The sequence below is a fragment of the Octodon degus genome, unplaced genomic scaffold (assembly GCF_000260255.1).
Source record: "Octodon degus isolate 3935 unplaced genomic scaffold, OctDeg1.0 scaffold00492, whole genome shotgun sequence".
Classification (NCBI taxonomy): domain Eukaryota; kingdom Metazoa; phylum Chordata; class Mammalia; order Rodentia; family Octodontidae; genus Octodon; species Octodon degus.
In genome coordinates this window covers 120,727-127,564 of record NW_004525068.1, presented here as the reverse complement: position 1 = coordinate 127,564, position 6,838 = coordinate 120,727, and the positions used below count along the sequence as shown (strand labels likewise).

General features: G+C 38.5%; 1 protein-coding gene across 1 annotated transcript in view; it reads left to right on the top strand.

Annotated features, from left to right (window-relative positions):
• Window positions 1-6,838, top strand: part of LOC101584944 (armadillo repeat-containing protein 3-like) — a 92,191-nt gene that overhangs the window by 50,031 nt on the left and 35,322 nt on the right. The window lies entirely within an intron of this gene.

Sequence of the window (6,838 nt, the reverse complement as noted above, 5' to 3'; positions counted from 1 at the left end):
GGAAATAGTTTGATGGTAGAGTGCCTGCCTAAGCATGTGTGAGATCCTAGGTTCAATTCCTAGTATAGAGGGAAAGAAAAAGATGCCTGCAAGTACTAATCTATCTTGAGCAGCTATCAAAGACAATAAAAATAAAGGGATTATTTTCTGACACTAAAAAAAAAAGAAAACAAAACAATCACAGGCCAATATTAAACTATTAATTTATAACATCACTGCCATCTGTTGGATATGATCAGAATTAGTTTTTCAAGTTATCTCAAGAATGAAAGGGTTTGATGTTTTTTATTTCCTTTTGCCAATACTAGGTAGCTCTGGCCATTGGTAAACTATGGAAAAATTAGAAAATTATTATAGTGCTGGGTGTGCAGTCCAGTGATGAAGTGCAGGCCTAGCATGCACGAGGTCCTAGCTTGGTTTGGTTTCTAGCTCAGAGAGAGAGAAAAGACAAAAGAAATTTTTTTTGCATAAATGTTGGCTGGTTTTCAAACCAATTTTTTTCTTAGAAAATATAATGCAATAAATAAAATAAGATTAATAAGCACTAAAATAATTTAATGTATGCAGTAAAGTAAACATCATAGTTTGCTGTAGTAAATACATAATCAAGTCTCCACCCCTTACACCTAACCAGCAGGATCATGCCAGCCCTGGTTCTTCAGACTCATTCCATATTATCTCCATGGAGAACCAGGTGATTTCCCCTAAATCTTAGAGAACCTTTTATCTCCATTTCTTTGGTTTTTATTTTTTTATTTTTTGTTCTCCTTTTTGACTTTCCACAACAGCAGTGACCCAAGAAAGTTTTGACTGGTAGCATATATAATGGCCACTTTAAAAACCGGATTGATTACTGAGCCTCTGCGGAGACCCCACAAAGCCAGAGATAAATAGTTCTTCTCTGAGGACCATCCTGCTATTGGGTGACCTGTGGCCAGAACCACACAAAGGAAATGGTGGGCTGAATAATGACGATAACCCAGAGACACTCTGGAAAGAAACAGAATGGCCCAAAATTACATGGATGTGTTTGAGTGCGTGGAGGAACTTGTGAATGCTTTCCTTGTATATAGATGACCTGTTATTTTGTAATGTCGGTATTTTTTTTTTAAAAGTTTCTTTACAGGGTTTCGGGGTGTAGCTCAGTGGTATTATTGAAATATATATTCATTCCTGGGTTCTTCTCCAGCACCAAAAATAATTATAAATGAAACCAATTTTGATGCCTACTAGAATTACACATGGGCTAACATGCATTTATTATTTGTAGAGAAAAATGTAAAAGTATCCCACAGACAGAATTTTATATAGTATGTCCAAAGTCAGTAAAGCCAGGACTGCTCTAATCCGGAGACCAAACTCCTTAGCAGTCAGGGTGTTGCCAAGGAGGGGAGACCCCGCCCTTAGAGCTCTGCTTGTTTTCTCTTTTATACTCCCACATAGAGTTGAGGGTAGAAAGGCAATGTTTGTGTGTATTTATTTTTACAATTTCTTTCGTGTTTTTTTTAACTTTAGATTAATGCTTACCCCCTTAGAATCGCTTGTGAGGTGATTCCCCTAACACAGAGAATAGAATAATGCTCATTTTGAAAGAAAAAAAGAAAGCCAGCCAGCCAGCCAGCCAATAAAAATAAAAGAATTTTCCTAAAAGTGTCGAAATGGCAAAGTTTCAGTCCACCCTCTCCGTCCCTTTTGGACCTTTTGGGTAGCTAGAGATGTGTATTTTCATCTTTTGAAAAATGAATTTCTGCCCGTCATCTAGATCATAGACCTGGGCCAACAGGCAGGGGCTCACTTGGAATAAAGAACCTTCTCCTTAGAGCACTTTCCATTAAGAAACACTGGCCATGGAGATCAGCCAGAAAGAGGCGAGCTTGCCCTAGACCTGACGTGCAGGTTGGACCTAAGCAGGTTGGTGCTGTCCTTGTGGCACGCACGGGGTTTCCTTTTCCTAGGAGAAAGGTGCCCAGCAGCACGGGCGCGGACGCGCGTCCTCACACTGCCCCCTGGCGGCGGCTTCGGGAGTGGGTGAGGGGAGCGGAGCGAGGCCCGGGCTGCTCTGCAGCTTCCCGAAACCCACCGAGCTTTAATTGGAAACACTCTGGTGTTCCTAAAGCAATATTTTAAGACATTGTTAAAAGATTGTGATCCTGAAAGCATTTCACCTTGGCGCTTTTTCAAGCGGTAGTCTTCTATCCTGAATACATGTTAACAGGTGCTGGTACCCTTCCGAGATGGGGGCCCTTCCGAGATGGGGGCCTTTCCAGGCGGTCTGCACTTAAATGTTCTCACTGTTCCTGGGCTGGCTGCGTAGCTGCGGTGCTCCCTGACTGCAGCTGGTACATACAATGCATTTGAACTACGTTCTTTACCAAATCTCATTGCCAGCACAGCTTTTCTATTTTTGTTGTTGATTGGATAGCAAAGATTTTGTTTCAAATTCCTATTTATGTAACTTCGTTAAAATTCTGGGTCCTCTAAGTGAGCATGTTCACAGTATGAGCGTCTCGCCGCATAAATGGAGCTGCCTCCAGGAGGCTTAGTATTGTATGGAGAATGATTCAGCTTTCTTAAAGATGATTTTTTAAAGATCTGACATTTAGTACATTTAAAGTCATTTAAACATTCTCTTTCTTTCCAAGTTTATTGAGTGGATACTTTTTATTTCTTCCCCTGAGAAAGGCTTGGATTCTTCTCTTCCAGGTAGAATCTTCTGATTACACTGATTATATTGAATTTGAAAAATACAGGATTTGAGAAACAAGTGGAATGAAAAGTTAAATTTTGTAATACAATCACTTGGTTCCACAGCCCCATTTTTTGGTGTCAGCTCATGCCTGCCAGACCTTGGCAGATAGTTTTAGTTTGCTTAGCTGTTAGAGGTGTGTGTGTGTGTGTGTGTGTGTGTGTGTTTTGTTTTTTTGAAATGCATTTGCAGTATTTTCCAATCATACCTCATAGTTTGGGGGTCAAGAAATGCTTCCTGGAAGAGTAGAACTATGAACTGTGCATGGGCATTGTCCCAGGGACAGGGGATATCAGGAAGTGAAGCACATATGGGGAGTGACAGTTGCCCAGACCGGAGCCCCAGGTGGAGGAGGAAGAAGCGCAGTGCTTGGGCGGCACGCAGGGTTGTGAATGGAGTACTTTCTGGGGCTGGGGAGATTCTGGGGGGTTTATTCTGGGTAGTGGGAAATCATGAAAGTCTTAAGGAAGCAGTATATTTATATTTATAATTTAAAAGATTACTTGAACTGTAAGATGGAGACAGGACTGTAGGGGAAGATGAACTATCTATAGATTACAGATGCCCTTCAATTTACAGTAAGTTTATGTCTGAAGAAATCCATCATAAGTTGAACATATCCTATGTCCAAAGTACACTGAATGTACCTACCTTACCAAGCATCGTAACTTAGACCTCGGGTGTTGGGTATTTGCCCTCTTGATCATTGTGTTGGAGGGGAGCTGAAGCCTATTCTGTGCTCCGCAAGGTGACAGTTTTTATGGACTATCACTAGCTGGGGAAAAGATTGATATTCAAAATCTGAACTATGATTTTTATCTTGTGTGAATCAGTTTCATACCATTATAAAGTTGACATCTCATAACTCAAATCATAAGTCAGGGGCTGCCTCTATTTATATCAACCTACCAGTGAGGGTGTTAGATTGAGACATACAGAAGAGATTTGAGAAGTAACAAACAGAAGGGCAGGAAACACTCAGGACCTGATAATGGATCATGTTCACGTAATGACAACTTCACCTATCTCTCTCTCTCTATATATATATATAGTGATAAAAAATGTTTTCATACATTCTTGTGTTTTTTAGGTTTTTTTTTTTTAAGTTTACATTTGAAACTCTTACTTGATATAACTCCAAGTAGGTAAGACTGATGATAATAAACATCAGAAAATATTTTTAAATTATTATCTATCACCTATAATTCTAAATTACATGACAAAGCATTTGAACTTCTGTTCCATTCATTTAGATAATGCTATACTATTTAGAAAATTACAATGTATTTTAAAAATATGAGAGGCTTAAGCGAGCTGTGGTGGCACATTCCTGTAGTCTCAGCACTCTGGACAGCTGAGGCAGGAGGCTCCCAAGTTTGAGCCACCCTGGCAACTGAATGATCTTACAATTAGCAGACTCTTAGCCCAAAATTTTTTAAAAAGATATATATCTTTAAAGGGTGATACAGAACTCGGCACTGAGGCCCTAGGTTCAGTCCCCACACTGGACTGAAGATGATTCATTTGCCTATGCCTGCATGCCCTTATTAGAGGCAGGGAAAAATAAAATGTTTGGGATTAGAAAGAAACAAAATTAATGTAATTATTTTTTTTAAAAAATACAAAATCTAGGGCTGGAGGGATAGCTCAGTAGAATAAGTGCTTGCCTGGCAAGTGCAAGGGTGTGAGTTCAATCCCTGGTTCCACCAAAAAAACAAACAAAAAAAAAATCTGCACTGTATTTCTAGACATGAAATTAGTTTCTTAAGAATAATAGCTTTTTTATCAAAATAATTCCATTTACCTTTTACACTTAAACAGAGATATACAGAGCCAGTTAAGGACAGGCACATGTTTCTTTTCTTTTTTTTGTTTCATAATTTTATTAATAAACAAATAGCAATGAGACAGTCTCAAATCAAACCACTAGCACAGTTTCAATAATTAACACACTGCATACATTCTTCTTAGTGGTTAATGGTTGTACAAGATGCAGACTTTAGATCCTATTTACAAACACCATTAGAACAAATCTTTCTATTCATTAAGAGAATGTAACTATATATCTATCCCAACCACTTTGAATACACAGATACAAAATGGACATTCATCGGTATACCCCATTTTTTCTAAGTTCTGTTATTGACTATTATAGGTGTGTAAACTCAGCAAAATATTCTAAAAGAGTCCAGTAGCCCATAATAGCATTGGGTCTTCTGTTTAACTGACAATGTCAGAAATTGTTGACCTGAGTCCCCCACAGCTCAACATAACAGCATGGCTTTACTTCCTATATTTCATCTTCATACTTTTCTACTGGATGGTTAAGACCAAGGTAAAGCAGGACCTATGCAACAAGAGTTGTAGCTTTTTGGTCTGAGAAGGTCAATGAAATCTCCTCAGGATTTATCCTGAGATCCTGTACCTCAGATTGTAGAACCTTTGTCAGTGTCAGCCATGTGGATGAGTCACGGCCATTGCTTGGCCAATGTGCTCTCTGTGAAAGCCTGAGAGAGTGTTTTCTCTGCATGTGACTCTCCTTAGGCACACTCTACATCTTTGATCACTTTCCTCTTTGGCCCCATAATCTTCTTGATCAGAAAATTTGGGACACTACCAAGTTACATGATGTTACAGTACAAGTTCTCATATGTCCTGAGTCTTAATTGACCTTAGAAGGTTAGGGCCAAAATGTTGGCTTTCCTTGTAACCCTCCTTTTTCTCTAATTTTGGTCTGCAAACTTCGGTTGTTAACCATCCAGAAGACAAGCTTATTGTTATTATCAAAAAGGCACATGATTCTAATGCACATTCTTCTCCCCGAATGTGCACATATGAAATCTTTCTGTGCTCCTGTTATGTTCAATGTGATATCAACCAATGGAGTATCTTCCACCATGTGCTAGAATCTTTGGCATTTTAGACAACTAAATGTGTACCTACTTCCTCACTGTCTCTATAAAGAGCAAAGAAAAAGATTATAGACAAATGCACGGAGAGCCTTTAAGCTTGGTAAAGAAGCTAAACCAAAGCAGAAAGACCCAGGACTCTGGAGTACCTCATAGAAATTCCAGTGTCTAGACCCCTTAGTTTAGGAGAAACTAAAGCAATGGTGCACGATCCTATTTACTCCTTTTCAAAAGTTTCCTCATGCACATAAAAGGCAAAGCCTTTGAGAATTTATTGGTATCATTTAATTAAAATAATTCTGGATTCTATCACAGACATCATAAAAATACCCCAGTTGCTGCTCTTTCTTGGCTTTCCAAAATGCTCTAAAAAATCAACAGTGTCAAAAAGGGAAACAAAACCTGGGATAACTCAACCAAGGAATCAGGCAATTTGGGCAAACCATGTTCATGATGATGAACAGACATAAAGCACTTGATTTAAGGGACTAATTACATTAAGTACCTGGAAAATAAATCATAAGCACAGTAAGGTTTTTAAAAACATTCCAGTATATATTAATTCGAGAATATATAGAATTCTGATGTTCAGTGGCGGAGGATGTTGCTCAGAGGTGAAGTGCATGCCTAGCACACGCAAGGCCCTGCATTAAATCCACAGACACCATGCACCCAAATTGTGCTGGCTTTTAGAAAACATTCAGTGTTCCAACTATAAAACAATATATGAACAAAAATATGAGGAATTTTTGATGAACTTGTGGCAATCTTCTTGCCTCGGCCTCCTGCATATTGGGATTATGAGCATGCCCTAGATTACGAGCATGCCCTAGATTATGAGCATGCCCTAGATTATGAGCATGCCCTACACCTCCAGCTTTGAATGGATTTTGACACACAATTCTGGCCTTCCTTTAGCACAAGAATGCTCTGTATACTTTATTGTTAGAACATCGTCTATTTAAAGTAATTTAAAATATTAAACTCATTCAAACATTTCCCAGTCATTGGAACACTTTAGTTTTTATTTTTGCTAGTTTATGAGCTTTTAAAGTGAGTAAAATCAACGACCACAGAAAATAATGTAAAGCCTTAAAGTGACATTTAGGATTTCTAATTGGGGAAAAATATTAAGATACTAATAGATTCTATAGTCTTTTATGCTAGAAATAGGAAATTTAAC